Source organism: Desmodus rotundus, chromosome 2 (genome assembly GCF_022682495.2).
Source record: "Desmodus rotundus isolate HL8 chromosome 2, HLdesRot8A.1, whole genome shotgun sequence".
Classification (NCBI taxonomy): Eukaryota; Metazoa; Chordata; class Mammalia; order Chiroptera; family Phyllostomidae; genus Desmodus; species Desmodus rotundus.
In genome coordinates this window covers 74010619-74027652 of record NC_071388.1, presented here as the reverse complement: position 1 = coordinate 74027652, position 17034 = coordinate 74010619, and positions in this window count along the sequence as shown.

The window sequence follows — 17034 nt, the reverse complement described above, 5'->3', positions numbered from 1 at the left end:
GAATAATAAAATTTCAATGCAACTTGAACTCTGATTTCAGGAGCCAACTCTTTAAGTTTAGCTTCATCTTGTTTTGTAGCCTTAGAGTTTCAAAAGACAGCCTCTTTGTTAGATGATTCCTGTGGAGAACAAGGATTAACATGTACCTTCATTGCACTCTAAATACTTTGAAGTTAGATTTCTATTTGTATCTCTCACAGTGAGCATTTAGAGCAACTTTCATTACCTACATTTCAAATCCTTTGTTTTTTCATCAAAGAAAAAAAAATTAATTTAATTTGCATAGCCACTAGAATGCTTAGTGTCTAGGGTCAAGTTACAGACCGTCCTTTGTCTCATTTTGTGCAGGATGGAACACTTTTTATGCTGAAATTATTTTTCTATTTTTTGCAATACCTAGCATGCATGACCAGCACTTTTAGAACACTAGTAAATGTTTGATGAGTCTGCCCTCTGATAATAAGTGGGCAGATGAAGAATAATTATGCTCACTAGCCAAGCTACATTTGTTCTGTCATTTTTGGAAGACATGGGCCAATTTTTCTATAAACTTGCCCCCGAATTTACAATCTAATACTAGGCCAGATACTAGGTTTATGGCTTTGAATAGTTTAATCTCACATAAAACTGATAACTACTTCAATTTAATATTCTTTTGGAAACCTAGATTTTGACCCTTGTCTTCTGCTACGCAGATCTCTTCTGATAAATTTGGCTTCTCTCTGACACCTATGACTAATTAGTTCATTTAGCTATTTAAATAGACCCTCTCTCCACAAAACCAATTCAACCCTTCCAATTGAAAGTTTAATGAACATGCATGACAGCATGGATGGAACGGAAAGTATTATGCTAAGTGAAATAAGCCAGGCAGTGAAAGACAAATACCATATGATCTCACCTATAAGGGGAACGTAATGAACAAAACAAACAAATGAACAAAATAGAACCAGAGACATGGAAACAAGGAACAGACTGACAGGGACCAGAGGGGAGAGAGGTAGGGGCGGGGGATGATGGTAGAAGGAGAAGGGCCTAGTTAAAGAACAAGTATTAATGACCCATGGACATGGACAACAGGGTGGGGATTGACCGTGGGAGCGGGGGAGGGGGTTGGGAGTTGGGAGGAGGTGCTGGGCAGGGCACAAGAGAACAGCAGGGGAAAAATGGGACACCTGTAATAGAACAACAATTTTTAAAAGAGATAAAAAAAACTTAAACATTTTTCTGGGTTAGGAAAATTAATTGATAAAATAAAAAAGGACGATAATGTTGGGCAGTGATTAGATACAGAGAAGGAAGTTGCCAAAAAAGAGGGGAGGGTGAGTGTGAACCAGAAAGTCTGGATGAGAGTCACCATGCAGACAAGGTGGGAGGAAGAGGTGTCATAGATCATTCCAAGGCCAGATGCCTCAGAGTGGAATAATGGGTGGAGCAGGGAGCACATCCACGCCTTCACATTACTGCAAGACAATGAGGGCTAAACTAAAAAAGGTAAGACTAAAACACTGAAAATATTTTATTTCACTGATAACTGGAATACATGAAGCCACAAGGCCCTAGCAGAAATTGACTGATAACAAGGTTTGTTGTTCCTAAAACCAATTATAAGGAGCAAAGTATCGTTAATCTTTTTATGACTAAATATAATGAGATTTGCATTATAAATAAGGCGACATATGTTATGGAAAAGTTAAGACATTTGTGCAAATTGCATCAGGACTTACATTATTGAGAAGGCAAAATTATGGAAGAAATAATGATTGGCTATGCTAAAATAACAAAACGCTCCATATGTAACTAGTACCCACTTCAGATATTGATATAATTTACACTATAATTCACACTGCCTTCTAAGAGTTTACTTTAAAAGTTTTGCTATAACGGTATTTAAAAGGTTTTTTGGCTGGGTAGTGTTTGTGTTTACCTTATTTCTGGTTGTCTGCTTTTGCTGGTTGTGAGGCAGGATAGTAAGAAGTTGGGAAAATTCCTTGGCAAGGGCGATGGGGAAACTGAGACAGACAGCTGAGCAGACTGGCTGAGCAATTTGCAGACAGGTGCAGATGGCCACCAGGGTGGAAAGCCCCAAGTGCCAAGGGGGCAAAGCCGGGAAGACAAGGACCTCAGTCCCAGGGCAACCTCTCCTCCCTTGGGCTTTCCTCCCAGGAGATAATATGTAGGCCTCAGCTGTGTTTCAACGCTAGGCCCAGAAAAACAGCAAAACCAGACAAGTGACTCCATGCTAACCTTGGGACCAGCTGCATTAAGTAATGACCCCTGCCCTGGTACCAACAATGACCCTGAGGGGACACACATGGAAAGCTGATGAATCTTCTGTTCTTCCCTTGGGCCCTCCATCCTTGAGATCTCCACCCTTGAAAGCTTTTAGGATGGAGGACCTGGGGTGAACGCTCCCTCACTCTCCCTGGAGCACTCACACACCTTTCCCTTCCCCTCTTTCCCACCTAAGACGTGCACCTCCTAAACTCTGGGGGACTCCATGGACCTCATAAGCGGGGCAGCAATGGGTGGCAACAGTTTGTCCTGGGCAGATGCCTGGAACCTGTCTCCAGTGCTCCCCTTTTCTCTGACTTCCCAGTGAGCTAAAGCAGCCCTCCAAGGCTCATTTTGAAGCCTTCCTGGTGCTTCTTCTGCATTATGCCCTTCCTTGTTTTACTGTCGCCAGCTTTCATAAACACACACTCACAGTCACCTGAACTCATGTTGTGAAGTCTTTCCTACACAAAGTCGAGAGCCCACCCACTACAACTGGCCCTAGGCCGGCCAGCAGAGGGCCAGGTCCCCTGTCCAGTAACAGCTGTAAGTTAGTAATGGTTGACTTGGAGAAATTTTTCATTTTTCATGTACTTGGTATTTACCAGCCATTCATTTTAAAACAACAGGTCTGCTTTTAACCCTGGCATGGCCCAAGAAAAATGAATTCGGTACAAATATCTAGGCTGTTTATTTATTTGTAATTAGTACTATCCCAATTATACAATTTTCTTTCTTTTCTTTTTCAGAGCTCAATAATCACTTTTTTTCACATTTTTAATTGCTATTCAAGTACAATTGTCTCCATTTTTCCCCCACCACTCACCCCCCACCCCAGCCATCCCCTCCTCCTACTCTTGATCTTACCCCCCTTTGGTTTTGTCCATGTGCCCTTCATATATGTTCCTGAGAAACCTTCCCCCTTGTACAGTTTTCATAGTCAACTGCTTTGCTAAATTAATTATTTTTCTTCCTTCCAACTACATTCCCTTTAAACATGTTTCCAGTGGTAAGGAAAGCTGTAAGTGAGAAATATGATCTGTGATATCAATGATAAGGCTTTATTTTACTGTATTACATTGTTATATGCATAAAAAGAAATACATTATTCCCAGCACTGGTATTATTTTATTAGTCAGATTCTTTAATACTGCAGGAAAGAGACACACAGGAATTACCTTTGGCAAGGGAACCTTATTAAGTTTATGTGGAAATATTGGGTTGAAAGTTCTAAGATTTGCATGCACTGTCCCTTTAGGAGAACTGAAACCATAACTCAGTATTATCTAAGACCTAAGAGGAATGTGATACTTCTTTTCATATAATTTTTATATTTCTACAAGCAAAAGAATTTGATTGGTTTCACTTATCATCTTTCAATATGAGGCAATTTTTTCAGGTAAATTTTCAAACCAAAGCCCTTCAGAGCTAGTTGGCTTCAGTTCCAGTGAGTTTTTTCTTATAGTAGCACATTCATTATTGTGCTACATTTATATAGAAAAACAATATACTATATATTGTGCTACAACCACTTGTGGCCAAACTGTGCTTGACTTCACACAATATACATTCGAAAGCATCATATACAGTTCTGGTTATTTTCCTTAAGAGGATATTGTGGGCTTGGAAGTCATCTGAGGATACACGAGTCGTCCTCCAGCATGTCCAGTAAAAATGCCATTAAGATCATATTATTTTTATTTAAATCCTCCCCCAAGGATATATTTTTATTGATTTTAGAGAGAGGAAGGGGGAGAGAGAGAGAAACAGTGTGAGAGAATCATCGATCAGTCAGTTGCCTCCCATACAGGCCCCTCATGGGGATCAAACCTGCAACCTAAGGTATGTGCCCTGGCAGGGAACAGAACCAACAACCTCTTGGTGTATGCAATGATGCTCAACCCAACTGAGCCACCCAACCGGGGCAGGACCTCATTCTTATTTACATTAGTTAACTGAATTAAATTAGGTATTTTCTTATTTAAATTAGAAGATGTGGTGGGAATGTAAGGATTCAGGAAAAGTTATTCTATGTTAAAGTACTAAAATCCAAATATTTTCTTATCAAGAGACTACCTTTCAATGTCTCTCATTGCTTTCAACACTTTCAAAGCTTTCAATACTTTTCTTCCTTCAAATCACATATATTAAATATGAATGTATTGCATATACGAAGGAGTTGGCAGGTATTGTTTCATACAAGTTAAAATTTCAGAGCCTAGTATATTTGTGATCTGAAGGCTTAGATGTGCAATGCCTGGTGTATGGAAAACAGGATTTATCAGAGATTTGTAAATTTCCAGTGTTAACTCCTGGGTTGGGAGTGTGCAGAAACCTTTTCTAAGCTTACAGTTCAGTTTCACTACTATAAACAAAAATCAGTGCCTAACCTTAAAAAAAAAAAAAGACATTCATAGAGAACAGCGAACAGAACAAATATAAACTACTGGCTTTCTTCCACCAGCTTTTGCTTTTTAATGGGCTATCTTGTGAAGCAGTCAGCAGGAGACAGCTGACACACTACATGCGGGAGGGAGGTGGCCGGTGAAATAGTAGTGGCGGGGGAGAAGCTCCTTGGATAATTCAGCAGCCTCATAAAACTGAATTCTACAAGGAGTTGCCACAGTGAGCTGTCACATCCTGAAAGAGTTTGTGTGCTCTGGGAGGAAGTTTCTAGTGGGTTTAATAGAGGGTTTTGACACACAAGCTACAAAAGGTGTGGTGCTTAACACTTCCACTTAGCCAGTCACACGAAATTAACAACAGAGGACCGGGGAGAGGTAGCTTGGCGGCTCTAAAATATGTAGGAACAAGAGGTTAATTATTGAACCTCTCTGACCCTCTGCACACAGGTTTAAAGGCTGAGAGAAACAGTAGGTTGTGTTATTTTGACGACTGCAGAAGAAATGCTTTCTCATTGTTTATATGATGTGGGAATGAAGCTAATATTTATGGCAGGTTATTATATGTGTCATATCATAGGAAAGTGCTTTTTCTATGTCATTTATAGGCAAGCCTCAGCACTTTTTGTGTTGCATTTTATCATCATAGTTTACATCGAGGAGAAAATGAACCCAGAGAGATTAACTGATTTACTTAAGGCCCCACAGGTAGTAAGAAGCCTACCTAGAACTGAGACACGAAGCTGACTAATTTAAGGACCCAAGGTGCCTTCAGGGACTTGGAAAATATTATTACTTACTATTGTTCTGGAAGCAACGTGAAGCTCCCTCATGCAGTCAGTGTAGATAACTGCTTGTTAATTAAAAGGATATTAAGCAACTTATAAATAAAAAATTAGTACCTCTTTTATTTATTTAATTGTCCAACAATACCTTCCTTGAGACGATGCCATAGATATTCTGTGTGTGGAAGAAAAGAACACAGAAGGAAGTCACAGTATCTACCTCCGATAGGAAGGAGAGATGGATATATGAATGGGAATTATTATATCACATGAGAAGAGCTCTAACAAAGGAACATCAGATAAAAGTGCTAGTTCTACCAGATGTTACTCATTTAAATGTTTTTTATATTGAGTCAAACTTTATACACAGTGAAATATACACATCTCATATGTAGCATTTAATGAATTTTGAAAAGCACATGTAGCTCAGGAACCAACACCTAAAGACACAGGGCATTTTATCATCCTAAAAAGTCCTCTCCTACCCTCTTTCAGTGGTTCCTCATTCCTTAGCAGCAATTGTTCTAATTTCTATCACCATAGAATTTCAACTTGAACTTCATACATAGGAAATCAGTATTTTTTTCTTTTTCATCTACCTGCTTGCTCTTAGCATTGCATTTTGGAGGTTTGTCCATCTTTATTGATTTTTATTTATAATTCCTTCTTTTTTATTGCATAGCAGTATTTCATTGTATCAATATACCACAATTTGCTTAGCCACTCTCCTGTTAATACACATGTGGGTTGTCTCCAGTTTTGGGCCCATTTATTGACATTTGATACACAGCTCCTTAAATAGAGCACTGCTCTTCAAATACAGGGTCTGGCAGAAGTAACGCCTATTTGAGTGTGTTTGGTAGGGTAATAGTATAGGTGTAATAATTTGCAGTTTTGACTTGAACATTTCACCTAAAATGTCATATGGTGTGCTTCAGTGTGGTATTGTTATGTTACAGAATTACATTACGATTTTGTAATAAAAGATTTTGTAATAAAAAAGGGGCATTCTTTGTGCCAGACCCTCTATATATGGTTATGCCAGCTATTTATTTATTTATTTATTCATTATATATACAAATACCATTATCATTAACCAAGTTCTCAATATTAATGCTCCTCAACATACAATGGGGTTATGTCCCTATAAGCCCGTCATAAGTTGAAAATATCTTAAGTCAAAAGCATTTAATACATCTAACTTACGGAACATCCTGGCTTAGCCTTGTCTACCTTAAACATTCTCAGAACACTTACAGTGGCTTACAGTTGGTCTGTGAACACACTGGCAGGGGAGTCCAACCTGAGGCTGAAGGTCTGCATGCGTCCCAGGATGGCTGTGAACGTGGCCCGACACTAAATTGTAAATTTACTTAAAACATTATGACTTCTTTTTTTTACATTATGACATTTTTTTGTGATTTTGTGTCTCAATGTATTTAATGTGTGGCCCAAGACAACTCATCTTCTTCCTGTGTGGCTCAGAGACGCCAGAAGGTTGGACACCCCTGCTAGAGTATCAGTTGTTTACCCTTGCGATTGTGTGGCTGACTGGAAGCTCTGGCTCCCGGCCACCGTCCAGCATCACAAGAGAGTATTTATCAGCTATTGCTAGCCTGGGAAAAGGTCAAAATTCAAAGTACAGTTTTTACTGTCTGCTTGTTGCTTTCACAACATTGTAAAGTTGAAAAATTGTATATCAAACCATCATAAATTGGGGACTATCTACATACATTTAGGGTAAGATTTTTGTTGTTGGTGGTGGATATATGTTCATATTTTTAATAGTTTTCGTGGTCATTTTAATTTTTTTGTTGATACCTTGTCAGATCTGATTAAACTTTTATTGATTTTACTTTGTAATGTGGCCAATGAGGCTCTCATACTAGAATTAACAATAATGTAGTCTTAGCCACTTGTCCATTTTATGTAGGTTTAATTTAGTTGAAACCGGATGATACAATTTGTAAATTCACCTGGTTGAAATTGAGTAATGTGATCTATAAATGCCCTTCGGGGCAAATGCAGACGAGAACGTGCATCAATGAGATGAAAGCAAGGGCTTGAGTGAAGGAGCCTCTGTCCCACTTGTCTTCATCGTAGGCATCCCTCCCACTCTTCTCAGGACAGCTTAGTGTTGCAGGTGACGTGGACATCTGACATATATATCACCCTAGTGAGGGGACTAATGGCAATCTGTGCATTAAAACCTTAGGAAGCTTAAGTCCTTTGTTCTCTTTTAAATATAAAAAGTAAATATAATTAGAAATGATAACATTTTCTACACCCTTACAGTGGCTTGGTTTCCGTACATCCTGGGGTGTGTGCACCCCACTTTGCAGACCCCTGATCTAGAGCATGTGTTAGTGGGAAAATTGGGGATCAGCCAGCAGCCAGAACACTTATTTTCTGGTTATATCACACTCTCTGACTTGCTGTAGAATACTATCCCAGCCCCTCCATGTCTTTGGACCCTATTTGTAAGATAAGGCACTTGGGCTACCTTAGCTCTCAGACCTTCCCAGACCTAACATGGCACAATGTTGAATTCCTTATGCCTTTGCGTCCTTTTCACCACCTCAGGAAGCCTATCTTAATGCGATCTCTGTCCTGTTACAGCGGTGCCCTCTAATAGCCTTCAAGAAATACTGAAGGCTAAGTTAGTCTCTCACGTATCTTTTTTCCCCTCCTAGTGTAGCCGAGTGTGACATCCCGAAAAGACTCCCAGCAGATGTTCTGCCAGGTGCAGTATGTAGGAATATGATGAACAAACCCAGGGCCATCCAACTGGTAAGATACTGAGGCAAATGTCCAAAGTCAAGTATGAAAAAAAGACATGTTCCTATAGCATATACTCACTGTCCTAGAAAGAATTGGTGATAACTGGAGAGCACTTAGGAGCAGATATAGTCACAGCAGGAAGTTTTATCTCATTGTTTCTTTGGCCAGGACTCGTTCTCTGTCCCGTGCTAACTAGAATACTAATCTTAAAGAGGAAGTTAAGCGCTGTGCAGAACACCATTATAATAGCTGGCAATTAGAGTACTTTGAATTTTTATCATCTTACTATTAAATATTTGAATTACTAACTTTAGCGAAATAAGGGTAGTTAATTAGTTCACTCAAGAACTATTTAAAAAGGAAAAGAAGAGTAAAGTAAGATTTGAAATAGAAGCTAAATTGGATTTTGACCAGATTGAAAGTCAGGCTGCAGTACTGGGGCTTCATCTTCTCGGTAATGAGGACCATCAGTACCTTTTGAGTGGGTTAACACCTACTTGTTAACCATGTTTTAGGCTATGTATGGGATGAAATACAGGAGTGAAAAAATAAGCATACCTGTAGCAGATCAGACATGCAGTGATGGAAGCATGTGAAATAGATAAATTGAGATAGGTCTGGAGGTAAAAAATATATACAAACTAATGGAGGACTATAGGGAGAAAGAAAGGGAAAGTCTCAAAGATGATACTGATACAGTTTAAAACTTCCTCTGAATTAAATGCAGTTATTATAACTATGTATATATTTATATCATCTGTCCATATAAGTATATGCATGCGTTTTTATAGCTTAAATTCTACCAAAGCTACTTGTGTCCTTTATAGTAGCTCCTATAGACCCCTCTCCCCACTACCCCCTCTCCACTCCCCTCTGGCTATTGTTACATTGTTCTTAATTTCAATGTCTCTGGTTATATTTACACACAAGTACAAAATCAAGGGGGAGGGTAGAGGTGGGGAAGGGAGGTGGGACTGGCTGGGGTGGGGTGGAGGGATGGGGAGAAAATGCAGACAATTGTAACTGAATAAAAATAAAAAAATAAAAAAAAAAGATTATTTATCACAAAAAAAATTCTACCGAAGCTAAATATTCTGAAGGAGAATTGTTATTGCTCAGCAAGAGAACCGCGAGAGCACACTAATGAAAAACATAAAGGTTTGCTCTCATCCTATTTCCCACATCTCGGGCAGTGCTCTCGTGAGGGGCTATTAGCATGTGGTTGTCACCAGCTACTCATGCAAACTACATTAATTTTGTTGAAAATGGTCATTTGGAAAGTTAATTATTTTTAAAGTGTTAATTGATCATTGTGTAAGTATTATGTATTCATTAATTATTATGCCTTTCCATTAATTATATATAATTACTTAGTTCCTAAAAGCAGATGATTTTTGTTTTGCCATGCTGTTCACTTCTGCTAATTTGGTTTACCAAGATAATCCTCTGTAATAATGCAGAACCACACACTTGAGTGTTTAGAGTAGACTTGATAAACATTAACTTGTTAATCCTAATGACTTCTTGGTATCAAAATGAAAAATTTGTTTTGCTAGCTTGTGTCTACAGTCACCATCAAGTAGAAAATTGAGCAGTATCTGGATAAACAAAGATAATGAATTCATATATAATGCGGGATAATCCATGGGGATTAGTCTTTTTCCCCAATAAGGAAGGAAAATAAATCATACCTGAGGTACAGAATTAAATTATTTGTGTTATCTTGTAAGTAAAGAAACGTAAAGATCACAGTTTTAAGGATGAAGGAAATAAGGAAGAAGTAAATAAAGTCAGACAAACAGAAATCAAGTAGAGGAGTCTTTTTTATATTCACACTTCATGTCTACATGCACAAATTAAAGTTTATTTGCAGACTGATCCGATTTTGGGATGCAGTATGCTTCAATTTGCTACACCTTATAGATACAAACAAATGTGCATGAAACAATTTAATATTGTGCTATTTTCTATTTTCAGCATATCTGTCTTTACTAGTTCCCTCCAAATGTTAAAATGATGGGTTTGAGTGTCAACAAATTCCATGTTATTCAAAACAGCATGTTTCTTTCCTTTTCTTATACTTTAATCCCTACTAGAGACATTTATTATCATTTCAATTATATTTGCAAATATCTCTTTTCTCTCAAGATATGACCATCAGCATTTTATTTAATTGTAGCCTGGAAGAAAATGCTTGAGAAAGCAGAGTAGTGACCAATTCACCATCACGTAGAATGAAGTGGTTTAGCTTTATTTTATCTGCCATTGTATTATGTTAGAACACATTTCAAAGATCATTGTATATGCTCCTGACAAACACTTTACAGAAAAAAACAACAATATAAATGTAGGTATTTTATTTAAATGAGTAGTTGACTTCAGCTTAGGCCAAATGAACATACAGAATTGTTTGCTAATCAGGTAACAATGATGGTAGAAAATGTGAATTAAAACCTCACTGTTCTCATTTGTTAAGGTCAATAAATCTCAGTGTTACTGATTGTCAATGAGGAAGCCACCTTGCTTAAGAGAGATGAATGACATTCATCATTAAGAAATGAGCCATTCAATTCTATTAAAAAGCAGCTAGGTAAAAGGGAAGGAAAATAGTTTGTTATTTCTACACATAATGATACAATCACCTAGAATAAGCAGGAGAAACCAAAAAAAACAGGTTGGTGCAGTAGAAAGTGCATTAGATAAAATGTTTGTTTGGAAGTGTTTTCTGATTGCAATGCAATCTACTATTCTAGGTGATCATTTCACATCATTCGATGTGGGTCCTAGTCCTGATCTGGCAAACGAACTTGCAGGGAGATCTTGGGCAAGTGTTTCATCTTCTCTTCATATGTAATTGGACTAGATAATCTCGAACACTACTTTTTTAAAGTTCAATTAATATCGAGTAGCTTAGTTGTGTTAAGAACTACACAATTACATAAAATAAGAACTCTAGATTCAGATCCATTTAAAAATGATCTACGGTTGTTAAAACTATTTTCAACTCTGTACATTTCTGTAAATTTAGTTTCAGTTTTTTATTCATGCTGATGTTTAAAAAATGTAGACGTGTGTGAGCAATTTGCCATCAATGTTTTAAAAAATTAGATTAATTTTAGAGATTCTAATAAATAAGACTGGGTTTCTAAAGTGGTGAAGGTTTCACTTCTGAACTTTATGCTACTTCTTTGTCTTTATCCCCATGGAGCATAACATATTTCAGTGTAAAATACAAACTTCAGTAAACGTGACTGGATTTCATAGAATTGATATGATTTCCCTAGAGTCATAATTATCACAAAGAAATCTCTGAAAAAATAGAACAGAGTTTTATTTTGCTATCTTTTACATACTTTGAAAGTGGGTGTTAATTATTTTCTGTATGGCATTACCTATGATTCAATATACTGAAATTCTCCATTGCAGTTCTATTTTTTTAGACAAATACTAAATGAGGAAATTTTCCAGTGCATTTGTAGTAGCTCAGACTTTGAGTCACATTCATTCAATTAAAAGGGAGTGAACTTTTGTTACTTTCCAAGCCACATTTTTTCTGTATCTGTTATTTTCTAGCTAACACCAACTTAAAATGTAGGGTAAAATGCTTAAACTTAATGGTGATCATTATATCAATTTGTTATTATCTGTATCTTTATCAACCCCTTTTAAAGTCCAGCAAGGGATTCCTAGACACCTTTCTTTAAAGGCAAGTGGGCTAGTTTCTGAATAATATTAGCATTCCCTTTTTCTTCAAGTAAAATTTACAAAATGAAGGAGAAGACAGAAGAATGTCTGATATAATATGGATGCACTGTTTAGGAAAGAAAGGTAATAAAAAGACAGGATTTGTGTTTAGAGAAATAGAAATAATGCAAACTTTAGCAAAATTTCACTTATTCTCTTGTGACCATACTCTTTAAACTGTTTTTGGGAAAAACAATATTAGAATGGAGGCTGAGATTGATAAGGTGGCAAAGCCAATACACATTCTGGAAAGAACTAATGTTTATGGGAAAACAATTCCCCTTTCCTTTTATATTTTACTTCAGCAAAATTAAAAGTTTCTAAGGAATGTAATTATGGTAGAGTTACCAGAGGGTGGCAGAGTTAGTTCTGGAAATGTATTGTAGTACCATTACTGTAAGTGACAAACACTGACCCATATCTATAATCATAAATGAGAGTTTATTTGGGCATTTGCTAAGACACCAAAGTTCAGATCAATCAAAACTAATCAACTTGACCAAAAGCTATTAATTAATCACAATAAGGTCATCTGTGTCTCAAGAATAATTTTGGTGGCAGAATCTTGTTTCGCTTTCAAAAATATCTTACTACTGCCTGGCCAGTGTGGCTCGATTGCCAGGCAGGGCACATAACTGGGTTGTGGGTTCAGTTCCTGGTCGGGGCAAGTGTGGGGAGGCAACCAATTGATGTTTCTCTCTTGCTCTCTCTCTGTCTCCTTTCCTCCCTCTCCAAAAATCAACAAAACAAACAAACAAACCCACAATATCTTACTCAGAATTCAAACTACACAGCAGAAAAGGTGAGGTTTTATATGTATAAGTTTTTCTTATAATTAACTTTATTTGTTATATATATTTGTGAAACCAACATTTGGAAAAATATTCAATTAACCCACAATACATATAAAAGTATAAGCACCCTAATTAAATGTAGAGTTGTCAGGAGGAAAAAGCAGACTTGATCTGTATATGTTGTCTATATGTTCATCTTTTTTTAAAAAGTAATATATGGTAATGAAAAAAAAAGATGAACTATGTAAATATTACATTTAAGGAAGTTAGTGTGATTATACATCAGGTTAAATAAACTTCAGAACAAAGACTATTTCCAGGGATAAGTAAGGACAACATATAATGATAAAGAGGTCATGTCATCAAGAAAATAAGAGTTCCAAATATGTACACTCCTAATAACAGAGCTTCAAATTATGAAACCCCAAACTGGCAGAAATAAAAAAAGTGAATAGATATATCTACAATTATAGTTGAAAATCTTAATACTCAGCTTCTTTCTGTGTCCTCCTATGGCCTTTCCTCTGTGCACAAATATTCCTGGTGTCTCTCTTTTCTTATAAGGACACTGTCCTGTAAGGATACTAGATTAGGGTCCCACCATTATAACCTCCTTTAATCTTAATTACCTCCTTGAAGGCCCTGTCTCCAAATACAGCCACACTGTGGGTTAGGGCCTCAACATGAGAATTTTGGAGGGAATTCAGTTTTTACTATTTTGCTCTCTCAACCCTAAAGTTCACATCCTCTTCACATGTAGTGCAGTCACCCCTTCCCAACAGCTCCCTAAATCTTAACCATTCTAACATCAATTCTAAGTTCAACAAAATTTCATCTACATCAGGTATGGGTGACTTGAAGTATGACTTTTCCTAACTTAAAATTTCTTTCCAGTTGTGAATCTGTGACACTGGACAAGTTATGTGCTTCCCAAATATAACTGTGGGACAGGTATAGTATAGACATTTCCATTTCAAAGGGGGAAATCAGAAATAAGAAAGGGGTGACAGGTCCAAGCAAGTCAAATTGTATTAGTTCTTAAAGCTTGAGGACAATCCTCTTTGGCTCAATGCTCTGCTCTCTGGGCCCAAATGGCAGTAGTGTCACTCCATGTTCCTAGGTTCTGTGGGGTGACCTTGCCCCCCGAACACTGTCAGCAGAGTCCTGGCCCACAAAACCTGAGGAGGCGGCCTCACCCTCTGAAAACACCGAAGAAGCAGCCTTGTGCCCTTGTGTCTGGCAGGAGTGGCATTGCTGATGGTCTCTGAATTGCCTTCAAGGTTTCTTTTCCCTTCTTTCAAAGGAGAATGCATGTTCACAGTTGGAAAACTACACTGTTCCATCCCCATAGGATGGCTAGCAAGAATACTGGCTGTCTCGTGTGATTTTGGCAGGGCCTATAGGCTGAACATTTACCAGCTCCATGTGGTGGCTAGGTTACAAAGGTCAGTGTCCCAGGAGATTGAAAAAGAACCAAGCAGAAGCCATATCATCACTTATAACCGAGCCTCAAACTCATACAGCTTTACGGGTGGTACATTTTACTCATAAAGTCCCAGTCACTTTCAGATGGAGGGGCAACAGACTCCAGCTCTTGAAGGAAGAAGGGCGGAGATCTGAAACTACTGCTGTGGAGCAAGCAACATTGCTGTGGCCGCTTCCTGCCAATGCACTCTGTCCGGCTGTATGCACGGTTAACGAGCTTTGAAGAGCATACACTGGAATCTTTTTTTTTTGGTTTACCACTAATCACATCTTCTCTTGCACTTTTCTATCATAGAAAGTAATCAATCATAAATACTTTTTTCAGGATTACCAACAAGACAAGGGCAGAAGCCAACAGGAATTTATGCATGACTCAGCAATTTGCAGGTTTAATGGATACCATTTATATTTAATCTAATACACTATATTTATAAAGAAAGGCAAGAGTCTTAGCACAGACAACTTTGTGAAACTTTTTCACGTGGAAGGTGGCTGGATGTATTAACAGGAGAAAAACAGAGAATTATAATAACTGCTGTGGAAAATACTTTAAAAGCAAATGAAAAAAAAAAAAGCAAATGAAAGCCCCTAAATTATTCTATAGCTAAGCATAGGATAAATATGTGACATATTTTCTGATGTGGTAAAATTATTTAAATGCTTGAAATACATATCTTAAATATTTAAAAAAATTAATATGCTTAATAAAATAATAAATTAATAAAATTTTGATTTTATTTGGGTTTGAGCCTTCATTCTAACAGCAATTAATAGCGTTGTATTTATATCATGTTACAATGGTCCTTTTTTCCAGAACTTGATTAGAGAGCATTGCAAAGGCAGTCAGATAGTCTGTAAGTTCTTCCTATTATCACTTTTCTTTTTTAAGTTTCCATCACTCCTTTTCCATAACGTTTCCCTTCACATCACCTTCTTCCTCACTTTCTTCTGAAATAGGTAGCATAACATAGGAGAGGCGTTCTTCAGCGGTTGGGCATCCTTGAGTTCTTCCAGTTTAGATGCCAGTTGGTTCATCGTGGTCACAGAGAAACACAAATTGGCATTTTGTGCCCCCACAGGAATTGGCTGTGGGTTTGTCTTCACTATGCCTGACGCCAGGCAAAAATGAGAAGCAAAGTTGTGTGGAACCACATAGTAATTCAGATGGGCATTAAATTTTAAGTTTGTCCAGAAAGAAGATGAATTCACGAATTGCAGATTATTGGATCTTTTGAGTAAGAAGTAAAAACACAAAATGAGGTGCAATACACTTTTACATGCAATGTTAAAATTAACTGGCATTTCTCAAAGATATTCTTATTTTTGAACATGACATGCAATTATTTAGTTTGGACAATTTTAGTCAGTTCTGGCTGCTAGGACACATTATCATAAACTGGGTGGCTTAAATAACATTCATTTATTTCTCACAGTTCTGGAGGCTGGGAAGTCCAAGGCTCCTGCAGATTTCATGTCTAGTGAGAAGCCACTTCCTGGTGTAGATGGCAGCCAGCGGAGAAAAGAAAGCTGTCTTGTGATTTTTATAAGGGCACTGATCTCATTCATGAGGGCTCTGCCTTTCTGACCTAGTCTAGTTTTAATCACCTTGTAAAGGCTCCATTTCCTAGTATGATCACATTGTGGGGTAGGATAGGAATCCACAAACATTCAGTCTGTAACAGACCAGCAAGGCCTTAGGTGAAGAACGGAAAAGGAAAAATTGAAACACTATGAAAAAAAATGACCTCTGCATTTAAAGAAAGCAATATATTTTTGGGGATAGGCAAAATATTGTCAATATTATTGAAACAGTTTGATAGTGTCAGTGTATGCCATATCTATTTAGAACCGACAGAAACCTATCATTGCTCAGCAGATACTGTTTCATATACCCCTTCCCATGAGAGACTGGCATGCCCACTAAATGCTGCAGTCCTTTAAGGAGAAGACTGCTGCGTGCCACCTGGATTTAAGAGGAAAACTTACAACTGGGTTGTTCTGGGACTAAAAAGATAAATAAATAAGTAGATAAATAATAACCAAACTTATGAAGACAGGTTCTTATTTTAATTTGGAACAGTTCTCTTTATGATATTGTCAATCAGAGCGTACAAATTGAATCTTATTTATTTTATTGGAATTAAGTCATGAGTGGACATTTTCCACACTATCCCTTAAGAAATAAACAATAAGGTAAGATACTTGTTACACTATTTATTTTCCCAATATGAAACTAATTAGTGAGCTCATTCTTTTAACAGCTGTCCCTCGTGTTCAGGATTCTCCTAGGAAGTTTAAGGCCACTGGATGGAAAATAGAACTTAAAAATCTAATAGTAATAATAAAAAGCCCACAAAGCATGTCTGAGGAATTAAGTAAAAACAATAAATAAGTAATTTTACAAGAGTTCAATGATCTTGAACTTCCTATTCTACTTATCCACATTGAGGTTGTGTTGGTTAGTGTCAGTGGGAAATTGTACCATAAAATGGAAAAATATTAGCAATGAGTCAACCTCAAAGGGTTCACGATGAGTTTGAGTAAGTATTCTGAGTTCAAAAGTCTTTTGGGATCTTAATTAAACCTCCACAATCTACTAAACCAGACCGAAACAGAGAGAACTGGCTTTTTTCCAGTGTTGTCTCAGCATCTTCTTGTTTCTATCAGAATGTTAATTTTCAAATTCCCATATCCCTTAAATTTAATATCTTTTCCATTCACTCTCAGTGGGTGTTCCTTCACCCTAGACTTAGTAGAGTTGAAGGAAAA